The sequence below is a fragment of the Protopterus annectens genome, chromosome 4.part1, assembly GCF_019279795.1.
Source record: "Protopterus annectens isolate FY-2018-M chromosome 4.part1, PAN1.0, whole genome shotgun sequence".
Classification (NCBI taxonomy): Eukaryota; Metazoa; Chordata; order Ceratodontiformes; family Protopteridae; genus Protopterus; species Protopterus annectens.
In genome coordinates, this window is record NC_056734.1 from 278,634,023 (window position 1) to 278,650,964 (window position 16,942).

The following is a 16,942-nucleotide window of genomic DNA, read 5'->3' on the forward strand; positions in this document are numbered from 1 at the left end:
GCTAGAACGTATAGTGGGAGTGGTGCAACATCCACTTGGATGTAGGTCAGAGACACCAGCAGCTGGCAGTCAACATGGATGTGCCAGGATGCACAGATGCTCCCATAGTGGCACTACCAGCCCCAGCACATTACAGGGGCTGCTGTCCACATCACACCACAGCAGGCCACATGCAATTGGCCCTGGCCAGGCCCAGGAGGGTCATGGTTCCAGCAGACATATGTCATGATCAGGGGAGAGTAGCACCTCAAGATCTGTACCTGCATGTGCCCATGGAACCCCTGACAGGCACAGTCGGCATGTCCATGGTCGGAGGCATTGAACTGCACACCTGCCAGGTATGGTCTGCAGCTGTCCAACATTACCCTTGTGGGGCAGCCACATGGCGGAACTGTGTGCATGCATACCCACACACTATGCAACCACACCTAGGGCGTACCCATACTGGCACACACCACATCACCAATCCCCAATCAAGAAACCACACCCCTCACCCACACACATGGTGACACATGTTTGGACAACACTCAGGCTCTGGCAAAACTGCAACACACCCTGTGCATACGATGATGCCTGTGCCACATCGCTGTCATCCATAACATCAATGCAGGGACAGGCTAACATGGTTCTGATGCACACGGTGACTGCAATAAGGTGCCGCAATGTACCACAGTGTAGAATGTAATCAGGGGTAATGTGTACTGCATACATGTCAGGTAGTGTAGCCATGCAGCTAGGATGACATTCACACACCCTGTGCATATGATGATACCTGTGCCACATCCCTGCCATCCATAACATTGATGCTGGGACAGGCTAACATGGTTCTGATGCACACGGTGACTGCGATAGAGTGCTGCAATGTACTGCAGTATAGAATGTAGTCAGGGGTAATGTGTACTGCATACATGTCAGGTAGTGTAGCCATGCAGCTAGGATGCATCTCAGCTGTTGGTAACACCAATTGATATCCCCATACTGTCATTAATTTCTGCTGTAAGCATACATGTGTCAGCAGGAGGAAGGTAAGCAGTCATATTCCACAGGGGTATGTCAGCGTGGTGACACCATGGCCATGACATATGTAGTGTATAATTGCACACATGCCACAAGTATATATAACAGCTATTGGCTGTGCAAATGTGACCAGTAGCCTGCTGGTACAGGTATAATCTTCACACTTATGTCAACCCATCCACATACACACACATCCTGACTTGATGACACTGTGCCTAGACCCCAACCCGGGTATGTAGTACTACTGAATTATGTGGCTGTCATTGCACACACAACACCATCTGTAGGGTGAGGTGTACCAGGTCACGTGCTACATGCCGACCATCCACAGACACATACAAAATGGTAATGGGGGGATGTAATGTTTGTATATGGTGAATGCATAGTGTGTCATACCATCATATACACATTTACTGACACATAATGGGTAGACACACATCTTAGAGAACTGGTTGTATAGTTGCTAACTAACTAGTCAAGGTGTCCAATGTGTTACAGGTAGGCTGCACACAGAAAATGTGTATATCATGTTTTCTGTTACCTGTATGGGTGATAGTGACATTGGCCACCTGAGAGTGGTACATGGGCCATATACCAGATGCACCATGATGTAAAGACAGTGTACGCAGCACCCACAGATGCCACTGGATATTGTACACACTAGAGCCCATCTAGATACTCTGACATACCCACTATCACACAGTGGCCACCATGCAAAAATAACCCATTGCATACCACAACAGTGGAACCACAGGGATATGCATGTGATGCACATGCCACAGGCATAGTAGGGTGCTGCATTGCATTACCACACCTATGAGTGACAACAGCAATATCCGTACTACTGTGTGGCAATGTGTATTGTAATAGGAGTATGTGGACTCAGACCGGTGTACCCTACAAATATGCACACATGCACATATACACACATGTGGCAGACCTCAATGGGATTCCCATGCCTACCAACCCATTGGTGCAACACTGTTGTGCTGGTACTGCAAGGCACATGTAGCTGTTAGGGAGTGGAGTGTAACAGGCTACATGTTACGTTGATGGGGTTGAGAGGCACCACACATTATACGAGTCATACAAATAGGCATCCCCCAGCCAAACACGTCCACCCTGCAATACACTACCAAGTGTTGGTGATCCCATAACCAGGGCCAGTGGCAACATGGACACACGATGTTACCTGTACTACATCGCACCCGTATGATGTCAGGTTGTTACTGGTAACATATCATGCAGTACATTCTGGCTCCCATGGGGAATGTATTATGTGGATGCCATCAACATTACCAGGCTTCAGATAGACATATATGCAGATACATGTATATATATGTATGTATATATATATATATATATATATATACATATATATATATATATACAGAATTTTATATATATATATATATATATATATATATATATATATATATATATATATATAAATATATATATATTATATACATATATATATATATATATATATATATATATATGTGTACATATACATGTGACTATACATACACACGCAGTTATATGTACAGCATGAAACATAAGCGGTAGGTGCACACAATATGGAACAGCCACTATGCCTACAGTTAATCCCTGAATGACTGGACATTGTATGTGCCACCCATAAAAAAGACAATTGTTGCCTGTAACATACACCCACAGAGAGGTCATAGGTGAAACACCACCCACAGGTTTGCTGACATGGTAACTTGCCATCGTGTACTATTAAAGTTCTACATGCCGTGCCATATAGCTGTTCAGAGACTGACAACTATATCAACGGAGTGATGCTACAGTGGATCAGTTACACTCATACAGTAGGTTCAAAAGGTTCACAGCTGTTGCTGTCCAGGCCAAGCCATTCACATTGTACAATAGGAAAGACACACTGGGCCATAGGATACCTAACAATCAACAGTGTGTACTCCAGGTGTGTAGTTCAGCAGCCTCTATCTACACACTGTACAAATACAGTACGTGGTATAGACATCTTATGACCCCATAGGTTGTAACTGCTACATAACTTGGCATAACTGACACGATCACATGCACACCAACACACAGAACAGTTTGTATGGCAGGGGGCAGTAGTCCTGCAGTACCCAAATCCATGGCAGTAATGAGTATATAGGTGAAGTATGTGGTACTGTACACCCAGATACCTTAAGGCAGCTCAGCCCTGATAACACCACATTTTGTAGCAGCCTAGGTCTTTCCTGGTACTCCCCCTGGGCTCAATTATACAGGGCCATACACCACTGATACATACAATAGGCTCTGCAGTGCATGAGGACACACATATATTGTGTAGGTGGCACCCACACATATATGACCCCAGCCCCACTATATGTGTGGGGGTTACAACTGCAGTGGACTGATGGCAGACATGGCAGTGTGTTATACTCCCAGCCCACTATGGATCAACCACTGACAACATGACATATGTGCACAGCTTGGTATGTAGGTGATGGACAGAAGCTGGAATACAGACACACATGTGGAAAACTATTGCCATACACTATGCAAGGTACATGTGTTACAGGATAGTCTGTAACATATCCTTAGTCAGGGAATTGTTGGTATGGATGGCCATGGATGTAGCCATGTACTGGTAACATGCAACATACACACTGCCAGTGTATTATGTGACACAAGACCTGTGTGGTGGACAGACAAGACATGATGGGCACAGCTCCAGCCAGCATGAGGGTAGGCCCACAGTTGTGTGCTATGCAGATGGACTGCATTCCATGGCAAACTAGTATGTACTCCCACACCCTGTAACATCAGTACTGTACAATGCATAACCCAACTCCACTCACAGCCTGTCTGTACTTCCTGATCATCCAACAAATATGTGGCTGCCCTGAGTGTGCAGGTTCTCCTGTATGGGGTATTGCTACATGCTGTCAGTAGCACTGCTGCCCACACACAGGACAGATGCCCATCACACAGGAGATGTAATGGGACCATGCACACATGATGTGGGGATCAGTAGTGGGTGATTGCCATGACAGTCTTAATGGGTGTAGTACACATGTGTAATCATATATCTGGCTATCTGGATATGTAAATGTACAAATATTCCCACCATAGTTCCAGGACATGAAGTGTAGGCCAACCCAGCCTGTATGTTCCCAATGTCGTAGTTGCAGGGGATGTCAGGTATCTCTAGCAGGTATATTAGTAGGCTATTGCTACTGTCATTGGGATTGTCTTCACAGAAATGGTGTGTGTGGCAGGTCACATCTGCTCATAACGTGTGCCATTGGTTACTGAACTACATCCAAAGGACATCAGTGTACAGTACTGTTGCTAGCATGTAATGCCGCTGTGGACTGGAGATATTGGCCAATATATGTGGGGGTCTGACACAGTCTGTACATTCCAGAGGTATACATATACGCCCTTAGTGCTACACATGTGTACCATGCCTCACAATATGGATGTGGATGGCCATGTAGATGGGTATAACACATGACGACAGGTATATAATGTCCGCCACAGGTCATGCATTCATACACCCCTGCCTGGCCTGTAACAGTATGACCACTGGTACAGGGGTGCCATGGCAACATACTACACATTAGGTACTGACATACATCTGCACTGCATCCCACTACCCTGTCTGACATACATGACTGTTAGGGGAGGTCTGGCAGTGGGACATCTGGCCAGTATCTGCGCATGACATCCCACAAGTTAGATGCCCTCAGCTGCTAGACATGTCACAATGCACTGTGCAGGCTGCAGGCAGACTGGCTCAACACTGGCCTACACCTCCCAAGGGGGAATGCACATGTGCCTGCATATACAGCAGGCTCCACAGGCATGTCACAGCACATGGTAGGATACACTTGTTTGACAGTGCATATCCACAACCAATGTGAACACAGCCACAGCCACATATGGTTAGCTAGCATGGCATGACAGTATATGGACTATGTGTTCGACACCATCCTCATATGTGCCACTCACAGACTGCCCTACATATACTGTCCTGCTACATAGTTTGGTCTGGTGGGTGTCTGTGGTATGGGACATGTGTGTTTATGGCCCTAGAAACATGTACGCCACTACAGTACCATACAGGGGGCAGCATGTAATATCTGAAAGTAGGGAAACTAGAACAATGTCATCTACCACAGTCTGTACACAGGCTAAGGTACATATCAACACTACACACACTGTCGACATTCACCATAGGTACACAGACCTCAGTACTGTACGAACATCCTCAGCATGTGCAGGTAATGTAATGTAATGTAACCCCTACTGTACATAACATGTATAGCAGTCAGATATATCCGTGGCTTGTTCTCAGATATGATGCCACAAAGTATGGTGTACAGCACATATGCACCACTTCATGCATGACATATGTACAGAGGTTGACAGAGGTGTGGCTGGGAGCACATACACAGGGCCAATACTGACATGTTGCTGTGATGACCACATAGATTTACTGTTGTGACAGGGTTGTTACAACATATGATATGTCCTTTGAGGGATAGGATGTCTGTGACTACCACAGCTTTCTCCATCTACTGACTCCAGTCCTCACACTACCTTCAGCAGTCAACAGCTAGATGCTCCATGGTTGACACATGCAGCCATGGACACAACACTGTCCAGGCTGCAGATGACCCTGCAGATGGTGATTCTCCTTCAACATGAAACTGACGTGGTAGGTACTGAGGCATGTACATCAGCCATATCCACAAAAACACTGTGAAAGCAACATTAATCCAAATGTAGTATAGCGGCATTCACAGGCTGTTGTCAGGTCAGGCACATCCACCTCTCATTTGATGCATTGTTTCCACAGTGTATGTTGTTAGAGGTACACTGCATTCCATCTGGGATGCTGTTTGGCACACAGCATATCTAGTTCCTGCTCACAGTGGATGACAAGGGCAAACACCACCATGATTTTCCTGGGTATTGGAGTGTGTTTCCATAAAATTGGCGATGGGGATGTTACCACAGCTGTTTCACATGCAATCAGCTAGGGGAGGGCTGTGATTCATGCAGAGGCCATCAGCTGATCATGAGCATTACTTACATTACACATGCTGCTGCCTAAGCAAAGCAGGTGTAGGTCTCCATGTCCACCTGAGAGGGGGTGAGGATGCAGACAGAGGCTAATACATGTCAAGGAGGGAGGGTAAAACTGAGGCATGGTTGTGTCACGCACCTAGCAGCACAGGGTGTTAAACCCCTGATGACTATATAGTGCTAGCACAGTTTGCTGCAATTATTGGATGCCCCACATGGGTTACCTGTTGTGGAGCACTCAGAGCATATATGTGATATTGAGTGACATCTGCAATATGGATACAGTAGCTGTATGTTAAGTGACATACACGTTCCTGTCAGCATGAACAGGTGCCAACGTCAACACAGCCACACTCTCACAAGGACACACACACATTGACACACATTGCAGGGCCAGGTGTATAACTCCTCAGTTGTGGGATTGCCACATCACATCACGGTGCAGGTATCCCATGCACCACACAGGTCATACAGGGGCTGTATGGGTGAAGGGTATGGGAAGGTGTCTAATATCAGACAGCATACTGCAGTATGCCCAAGGGAGTTGTAGGGAGTGTGGATGTGAACACACACACAAACGCACAGGGTGCCACTACTGACATGCGTGTGTGCATGTCTGCACAGGTGTGTGGTGTTCGACTGTGCCAGATGGCTGTCCACGGCTAGGCGATGGGTGTACCTTGGCATGAGGCCACATGATGATGGTCTGGATTGTGGCTCAGGGATGCAGTGTCTGCATTTGCCCACACAGGTGGGTATTATATCCCCCATACGGTCACCTGGGTGACTACTGTGTGTGGGCATTGCTGTGCATCGCTTGCCTTGTCTGTGTTCCTTCGTCCATGACATTGACTGCATCTGGGATGTGCACACCTCCCACATGCATGTACAATGACATGTGGAACTGTACCTGGTGCATCTGGCCCATGTTGTGAACACAGATTATCATCAGATCCTGTCCTGCCCACCTGTGGCGGGAGCTGGTAATGGCCAGCAGGTTTACCCTGCACCTACATGGTGTGCATGCTATCAGCATTCCTTAGTGCCAGTGGAATCTGTCCATATGGGCATGTTGTCAGGCATGGTATGTCTGTTGTGGGTCACATGTGATGGCACCACAGGTGGTGCAGTTGTCAATTGGATAACATAGGGGAGGTGCACTGTCTGCATGTATGTGCATATTGGACAGATGGACTGGGTGTCATGCCCTCTGTGACCCAATGCTGTCACTGCATAGTTACTATCAGTGACCAATGTGCAGTGTACTACTAACATATTGGCTATTACCTAGGCATGTGTGTGTGTATGATACATGGGGTGAGAGTGTGCTCTGGGTAATACTGGGGTTGCTAACTGTGATTGCCTGGCCTTGATGTCATATGTATGGGTATGGCTCTGCACCCCGGCCTTTCAGCCATATCACATGTGTTATCCCTGTACAGTGGACATTGTGATATATAGTATGGCCACCCTATAAGAAAATGCAAAACCTGCTCCACATTGGCCACACAGTCACAACCACCTCTACACAGGATAGGGGTTAAAAAAACACACTTACACACACCTGTCATGTTTGGGAGTAGAACCCCTACCTAACTAGTGTATGACACTACAGCACTATGCAGTTATAGTAAGCACCATGGATATTATTGGGGTAGCCTTTACCCAAAAGTGTATTTCACATTGACTGACATCAGCAGGATTGCCAAAGTAGGGGTTTGCAATGACTGCAAGAGACTAGCCTAAAATGCATTGCTCTCTACACAGACAGGGACACACACAATACATCCAGCACTGCCATGTGTGGGGATGGAACCCAACCGCACATCTAATTCACACTACAACAGTACGCAGTTACAGCATGTGCTACGGAGATTACTGGGCTATAGCTCCCTCAGGTGAGTAGTTCTAGGTGGGTGACATCAGTAGCCTTGCCAAAGTTGGGTATGTGAAATGTACATGATGTGAGTAACCTAAAAACACTGCTGTCTACATAGTCAGACATGCACGCATATACACACAGTTGGCGGGTCGGGGGCTAGAACTCCCAACTAACTCCTTAATCGTGCTATGGCCATACAATGTTATGGAATGTGCTACAGAGATTACTTGTCTACAATCGTCCCAGAGGTGTATTTCAAGTTTCATCACATCAGCAGCCTTGCCACAGGAGGGTATTCGATTTGTAAGGGGTGTGAGTAGACTAAAAAGCATTGCTCTCTACACAGTCAGTGACAGACAGACACACACACATAGACTCACACAGTTGCCACGTCTGGGGTTTGATTTCCTAACTAACTACATTATCACACTACAGCATTACGAAGTTACAGCATGCACTATGGAGATTACCGGGCTACAGCTCTCCCAGGGCAATATTTCTAGGTGGGTGAGATCAGCAACCTTGCCAAAGTTGGGTATGTGATATGTACGCGGTGTGAGTAACCTAAAAACATTGCTCTCTACACAGTCAGACATGCACACATACACACACAATTGGCAGGTCAGGGGCTAGAACTCCCAACTAACTCCTTAATCACACTATGGCCATCTGATGTTATGGGACGTACTACGGAGATTACTTAGCTACAATCATCCAAGAGGTGTATTCCAAGTTGCGTGACATCAGTAGCCTTGCCAAAGGAGGGTATTCGACTTGTAAGTAGTGTGAGTGGCCTAAAAAGCATTGCTCTCTACACAGTCAGTGACAGACAGACACGCGCACACAGACTCACACACGCACAGTTTGATGTCTTACCTAAGTACATTATCACACTACAGCAGTACACAGTTACACCATGCGCTACGGAGATTATTGGGCTACAGCTCTCCCAGGGGAGTATTTCTAGGTGTGTGACATCAGCAGCCTTGCCAAGGTTGGGTAAGTGAAATATAAGGGGTGTGAGTAACCTAAAAGCATTGCTCTCTACATAGTCAGTGAGAGACAGACACACACATGAACAGTAACACACACTCACACACATAGTTGCCATGCCTGGGGTTAGAACTCCTACCTAACTAGTCTATTACACTACAGTAGTACACAGTTATAAGATGCACCACAGAGATTACTGGCCTACAAATTTCCCAAAGGTGTATTACACATTGGATAACCTCAGCAGGGTTGTAAGGGTACCACTATGGGCTGGCCAGTGTGTGCATGGTCCATACACCATTCATGTATGGGTGATACATCACAGGTGGCCACACATGGGGTCATATGTCAGAGGTGCATGTCTAGGGCATCTAACTGACTATGTCCTTGTACAGCCATGTTGCACAACTGGCACGTGGACCACATAGGCTGTGGTGCTGACAGGTACTGGCTGCTAGTAACTGCAGTGTGTGACATCTGCAACTGATATGTTTGGGGCCCTTTGGCTGTGTGCTTGTTGGGACAGGCATGGATGGCTCCTTGTCACAGTCACCCTCTTCCACTCATCTGTGTCCATCTAACTTTGGTGTATTATGGTGTGTTGTCCTTACATATATGTCTGTATTCCTATCCACTATGTGTGCAAGGCATTAGTGGTGCATACTGACATGTGTCTGCAGTAACTGTTGCAACCACTGGATATGTCTATTCCACTGGTGTTTGCATACTTGGCCTTCATGTGTTTCTGTGTGAGCATGCCCAGTATGACCTTTCAGTATGTTGATGACTGACATTGCCTTCATTTCTCTAAGTGTGTGAGCATGTCTAGTAAGGCCATCTGTTATGCATGTGTGTAGCATGCCCGGTGGTTTGTACTGCACAGCTCACCTTTGTGCTATACACTGACAGGTAGCATACTGTGTCTGCAGGGTATCCACTGATCATTTGGCATTGACTGCTAAAACATGTCTGCATAGTGGGGGGTACACCTGTCTATTTCTATGTTTCTACACAGGAGTGTGGGGGGCACACCTGACTGTTATTGTATTTCTATGTGAGGTGGGGGGCACAGCTGACAGTTGTACACATTTGCTAGGACTGTACTGGTATGTCCTGTAGTCCAATTCTGTCAGTGGTCTTACCCATCATGCTGGCTATGCCATACCAGTGTACTTCCGTTCTTATCTTTTGATTGCATACACATTAGTTTCTGACTTCCTAGCTGTCACAACTGACATCCCACTACCTGGCCTGCTAGGGTCTGTCTATGTAGGCCTGGGTGGGGGTCAGCCACACCCCTCCTTCAGAGGCCATAGTACGGCATTTGTTTGTGTTTGTCTACACCTGTCCTGCTGGCTGTGACTGTTGTTGTCTATATCACCCCCTCCTGACTGGCATGTGTGAGTCACTTATCCTGTGGGTGTCCCAGTATTGCGGGTGGTGCTGCAAGGCTGCCTATGTCAGATGCACATAGTACACTGCCTACTCATGGTTAGGCACAGGTCATGTAATGTTTGGCATCCCTTTTACTGTATGTGAGAGTCAGAGAGAGGTGCTATTTCCTGGGTCCCTCCCGTGTCAGTGTATGTACTATTCATTGCCTCTTTGCCAGGGCCAGGGCATACTGGGCATGCCTCCTTTTGCCTACTGGGGCAGGCTCAGGTTATTCCTCCTCCAAGTCACTCTGTGCCTGTGCAGGCCTTGGCATTGGTGGGGGGCTATATGGCCCTGCCCCCTGCTGCTCCTGCTGCAGTTGTTTATGCAGGATCATGTTGTATAGCATGGCACATACAAGAATGATTTGGATAAGTGTAGTTTGTGAGTACTGCAAGGCTCCACCGGATGTGTCCAGGCACCAGAACCGTGACTTAAGCATCCCAAACACACACTCTATTATGATTCTTGTTTTTGCCTGTGCCTCATTATGGAGCTCTTGTTCGGGTGTGTGTGCGTTTCTGATGGGTGTCATCAGTCATGGCTCCAGTGCGTATCCAGCATCCCCCATTAGGTGATCGTGTGAGATGTCCCTACTGGCAAATTTCTGGTACAGCTGCATCAGATGCCAGATGTGGGAATCGTGATAACAGCTAGGGCAGCCAGCACACACATTCATTATTATGCTCCAGGCATCACACAAGTCCTGGCAGTTGATGGAGGGGAAGCCCTTGTGGTTGATGTAGACCCTACCCTGCTCACCAGGAGGTGCTTTGATGCATATGTGCGTGCAGGCTATTGCACCCACTACCTCAGGGTATTCCACTATTTGGTGGAAGTGACGCATACTGCTGGCCAACACCTTATGGATGAGGGGGAAATATATGTGCTCACCAACATGTGCTGCCATGGCATCCAGGAACTGATGAAGTACCCTGGATGCTGATGCCTGTGGGATCCCCTTCATATCCCCAGTTGGCCTTTGGAAGATACCTGTAGCTAGTATTCTTAGGCCTACACATACCTTCGTTTCCACTGGGATGGGTTCCCCTCTGTTAGCTCTGTGTGTCAGGTGTGGCCGGCACAGATCATCACTCTGCTGTAAGAGGTCCCTGTCCACCCTATAGCACTCCACTATCTCCAGTTCATGTAGCCCTTGGTAGGTCACCCTGTGTCTGTACCCTCTTCTCCATCTCCTCACTGTGGGTTGGTCGGCAGCATTCCATCCTCGCCACCCTCAGCCTCTTCCACAAGTTGTATGATAGCTATTGCAGCCCCTAACATTTTGCTGTTGTGAGTGTTAAAAGTTCCCCGCTTGTTTACACCGGTGGTGTAGGGTGTGGGAAAAACAGAGGGATAGGTGTTTGCATAGTTTATAATGGCATTCTGGGCTGGGCTGGTCTGCTACCTGTGTAATTGGCTGGTTCTGATCCGTTTCACCTGGCAGCAAACCTAGTACCCCTTGATTAACTTCCTACTGCTGCTTTCCCTTCCCATTGACCTTCTGATTCATCCCGGGGGTGCTCCGTGCAATCAGTGTACTGCAATGTGCACACTGCTGCTATTTCCTGGGTTCACTTCCTTTATCTTCCTGTAGATCCCTTTGTGCGGCACGCACACCCACTTACACTGTGTTATACATGCTGGACAGGTTTAGACACACCTCCTGGCTTTGCTGTGCTAAGCTGGATGTAACCCCGAGCCACAGGGCTCCAATCCACTGACAGTATGCCTGACACTCCCACACATGATGTCACCTACCTCCTAGTCTTGCACTCAGCTATTCATACTCATACACTGTTGGGATCTGCCTCTTCCCCTCATTTGCATAGTATTTCCTGTTAATGCATAGTTACATGTGTCACACTGTGCCTCCCCCCTTAGCAGCCACTACTAACTGGCCAGGTTGTCTTTTGCCTGCCATTGTCTTGCAAGGTGGAATACTGATTTTAGTTAGACTGTTTTTTAGGTTTATTTTCTTATTTTCCCACCGGTCCCGTTTGCGCCCTGCTGCCCTATGCTTCACCGGACGTGATCGGAGGGCATATCATAAAAGTTGTATTGTGTACATTTGGCATTGTTTGCAATGCCAATGGCCTTATACTTGGCCACTGGTATGCTTTCTGAATGCTATGCAGCCTTTATTTGGAGCTGTCATAGCTCTGTTTTGGAGTTTGCAGTTCCGTACTCGGTTACTAACCGAGTACATTTCTGCATATTACGCTAGTCCGGCACGCCCTGATTCCTGTTTCCTGGATGGAAAATTTACCTCATTTGCATGGTTTTCACCTGCAAATGGGGTGATTTGCATATGGGGGCTGGCCACGTGCAACACTAGTGCTACAGCGCTCGCGCACATCAGACCTGCACGTACATGGATCGCTTGGCCACCATATTGGCAAAATTTCATCTAACACTAATCATGCACGTCGTGCAAGCTTTTGAAAATCTGGGGGAAGAGTGTTTAAATCACTACTTTATATGCTTAGAATTGTTAAGGAAGAAAACTATCAAAGCACACACTTTTGTATAGCTAAGAAATGAAAATATCTGTGACTTGCTGCATTGTTCTGTAAGTCTGCACCTCCTGGCTGAACACAATTCACAGACCACTACTAATATTAAAAAAACACATTCCACCAAAAGTGAACATTCATATACTAATACATATTTCAACAACACATGCAAAGCAAATACTGCTGTGAGTGGAATGGCTTAGAAATAATCATATAATTAATACTGAGGGAAAAAGTGAACTACAGGTAAACACAAATTGTCTTATGTGTTCTCATTACAGCTGAAGAACAAATTTGCTAAATAAGAGACAGTAGGAAAGGCGAGTAGTCAGATTGGTTAAATCTGATGGTAAGCCTGAATAAAGTAGAAATAGTATTGTGCTTTCAACTGATTTCATCACTACATATAGGGAAATAACTAATACAAAATAGTAGCTAAAGCATTAGAGTGCATTCAGTACATTACTCCAAGGAAGAGTGAGAGATATATCAGTATGTAAGTGCAGTATTTCTGTCTTTCACTCATTTCATTACTGTATATAAAGAAATAATAACTAACCCATGGTAGTGGTGCTGCGGTAGCATTGTCGCCTTACAGCAAGACATTGTCCGGGTCGATTCTCAGCTAGAGCGTCTTCTGTGTGCCGACATGCGTGAATAGGCGTACCTTCATTGAAGGTTGTGCGTCAGGGCTGGTAACTCGGCACGTACAAATCCACTATCAAACATTAGTGGACCAGAGTTCCGCTGTGGCGACCCCTAACCAAAAGCCAAAAGACTCAGCAGCAGATATAAAAAAATAATAATTAATACAGAATAGTAACTGAAGCACAACAGTGGTACTGCAAGCAAGAGTGAGAGCTACGTCATTATAAATGTGCAGTATTCTGTCTTTGACTTTATATGATGTAAATATTTACAAAGGGTGTTCTCACTGTAATATTGCAAACAAATGCATAAGGGGCATAAATATGATCATTATTATGTGTGTAAACCTACCATGACTTGATAGCAAACGCTCCCCTGCCAAGTAAGCATAAGCACTTCCCATATAATTCCATCCAAAAGTCTTCATAAGCACTTCTCATACAGTTTTAACCAAAAAGTCTACATAAACATTTCCTATACAGTTTCAGCCAAATGCCTGCATAAGCACTTCCCATAATTCTGTTTTATTTTAATAAAGGTTTATAAAATAAAAATTATTTAAAGTAAGAAACAAAATACTGTGTAAAATGATGTGTGAATTTATTGTTTGTATTTTCTCTTTTCTGTCTCCTCACCCTTTTTCTCTCTCTTTATTTAATTTTAATTATGCATTCCTTATCATGTTATTTTCTTTCACTTCAATTTATGCTCATATTTTACATATTCAAAAATCCTCTGGAGTGACCCAGCCACACACCTCCCAGGTAAGGGAGTACTCAGCCTCTACCCATCAGGGGATACCCTTAAAGGGTTGGGGTGGTGGCACCAATCCTGCAGGCACCCTAGCATGTGGCGCTTAAAATGCCTCACTGAACAGCGGCATTGGGATTTGTTTGGTGAATTGATGGAGCAGGTAGTGGAGAGAGACAGATTCAGCCCATCAAAGCCTTGCTTCAGCATGTTCAAGACACACTGTCCCAGCTGGTACTAACTACTGCACCACCACAGGCCTCTACCCCTCAGCACTGGGGTTCTCCACTGCACTGCCATCTGGCTCTTTGAGCTGGGACTCCCACTGGAACTTCTTCAGTCCATTTTCCCTTATCCTTTTACCTACAGCTTCTTGCCTACTTCCCACCCAAACTACCCTATTATTTCCCAACCAAAAACATTGTCTCTTCTTCTCCCACCTCCTCCAACACAACCTTCTTGATGTTTTCCTTCTGTGTTTCCCTCTTTGCTGTGTATCCCCTTTTTCAGCCTTCCTATCTTCCCCTTTCCATACTTTAATGAAAACATCAGGGGGTCCACATATGGATAGTCCTATATAAAACAGTTTAAACCCCTTAGTTAAAAAAAAAAAAAAAAAAATATATATATATATATATATATATATATATATATTTATAAAATTATATATATATCTGTGTGTGTGTGTGTGTGTGTGTGTGTGTGAGTGTGTGTGTGTGTGTGTGTGTGTATGTGTATATATATATATATATATATATATATATATATATATTTATATATATATATATATATATATATATATATTAATAATAATAATAATAAAAGCTGTATAGACCTCCACTTGCTTTACGTTTTGCAAGTATGACTGCTTATAGTTCTGATTAATATCACAAAACATACAAAGTAATAAGAAGCCTACATCTTTTATATAGTACTTTATATGTACTTAATACTTAATTTATGGTACTTTAAGCTTTTATCTTAAGTGTTCATGTTTTTCAAATTACTTTTACTTTTCCTTATTCAGCGCTAACTTACTTGCATATACATGTAGCAGAGCTTCTCGCAAATAACTGCATAGCTGCAAACTCCCTGACTCTGAAAACCACCCTTTATCTTGGGATTTATCATTTATATTTTATCAGTATTAATGGCTCAGCAGGCCGCATAATAAGCTTTGAAGCAAAGAATATTAGGAGGTTGTGGGTTCTATTCCTGTACTAAGTAGATTCATGTTTCAGAACTGATACTACAGTGTAACATTTGGGGCTACTATAATCCGTACATGCCTTCCATAAGAAAAAAATGTTAATCCAAGTTTCCATATGCATAATTTTGTAATAGCAAGGTGGCCATTATCATTGCACTTACTGAAAATAGTAAAGTTAAAATATGTGGTGATTCAAAATCATCTTCACATCTTTACATAATATAGTCCTTATAAGTTCATAACATAAGCAAATACATTTTCCTATTTACATTTCCTATATCCACATTTAATTATTACCACATATTAATGCAATGTATCAAATATTTTGCTTCCTTTGTAACTTAATCACGCATATTTTCTTGAAATGACAAAATGTAACACATTACACTTCTCATGAATTCTGCTTTTATTATATATTTTGTATGTACAACTCTTTATGATATATTCACTTTCATACTCAAAGCAGTTCATGGGCTTTTTATCTTAACATTGCTCCATATGATTATGCTAACTTTTTCAGTTTTATGTATATTACATATAATGCTGCAAAATGTGCAGCATTAACATTTATTTAATAAGCTGTATCACATTCCAACAAACTCTTCTCATCAAATACTGTCAGACTGATCTTTTCATTTGTTCCTTGTCAGTAGTTCACAATTGAATAAATAAATACACAAGTAAATAAATAAGTACATAAATAAATATTGTCAGGTCTGTATTGCCAAGGGAATAAATCTAAGAGTACAACCCTGGCAACCCATGATCTGGTGGGGCTATCAGGGTTGGTCAAAAATGAGCAACTAATACTGTCTCACTTCTCTGGTTGTGTGTGTGTGTGTGTGTGTGGGGGGGGGGGTGAAACAGTTGACTGTAGCATTGATAATCTGGTGGATAATACATGTTAATAGGATGCAGTTTCTGGTCTAGGGTTATGAGCTTGGATCAGTGAAGCCAGGCATTCATTTGTTGTAGTCTTTACTGCATATGTGTGGGGGCATGCATAGAATCCATGGAAACTACAACAGGGCTTGATTTTAGCAGTAGTGCCCATCAGTTATCTTTGGGGGGGGGGTAATCTATAATAATACAGACATTGATAGTTAATATGTATAGCTTAGGCATGGAGGCCAATTGAAACATGAGAAACAATAACACAGGTGACTGTTCATTGAACATTTATTAACTAGTGCTAAACCTATACTTGTCACATGACTCACATTCCATATTACCATAACTCTTACAGGTAATTCTTATCTTACTAAGCTTTTGACTCTCCATTTTACTGGAAATAATGCCTCTCTATTACAATACAGTGTTTACAGTTATACATAGAATCCCTAAAATTAGCAGCTTCTTTTCCTTTAATTGAATGTATAAAACTGATTACATTGCAACTCATTGATCACAACTAGA